This window comes from Montipora capricornis, chromosome 6 (assembly GCF_036669925.1).
Source record: "Montipora capricornis isolate CH-2021 chromosome 6, ASM3666992v2, whole genome shotgun sequence".
Classification (NCBI taxonomy): Eukaryota; Metazoa; Cnidaria; class Anthozoa; order Scleractinia; family Acroporidae; genus Montipora; species Montipora capricornis.
Genome location: NC_090888.1, coordinates 12,618,876 through 12,619,405, shown reverse-complemented (window position 1 = coordinate 12,619,405; position 530 = coordinate 12,618,876).

Below are 530 nucleotides of genomic sequence, written 5' to 3'. Positions count from 1 at the left end.
CACGTTTCAGTGATTTAAGCCTAAAACATCTGAAAACGTTTCAGGAAAAACTGAATCGAACTGAAACTTTTGAACAAAATTCTAAAGTTAAGTTGTACGGTCTTATGAAAAATGTTCCCGATATCGAGATGTAAACAAAACTTCATTTGCGTTTAATGAATGTTGACATTACAGTTAAAGAAATTAAAATTTTTCGTTATCTCTGAATGAGAGTTCTGTACAATAAATTCTTCTTGAGAAAGGCTAATAACAGGAGATAACTGGTGCGGATTAATAGCCACTTCCTCACCTCTCGCCTCGCACAATCTTGCTCAAACCGCCGGCTAGCTTGTCAGGTGACTACAACCTTTGTCCGCCAAACCGCGTCATACCGACAGGCATAAATGCCAGTGTCTGTAGATGCGACGCGATGACACAGCGCCACCTCGAATTAGCGGGATGCTTTTAGCCAATCAAAATTGAGATAGCATCAGCATTGTATAATAATACTTGTTAGCGTGACAGATCCCTACTCTCGTTCACGTCGTTAT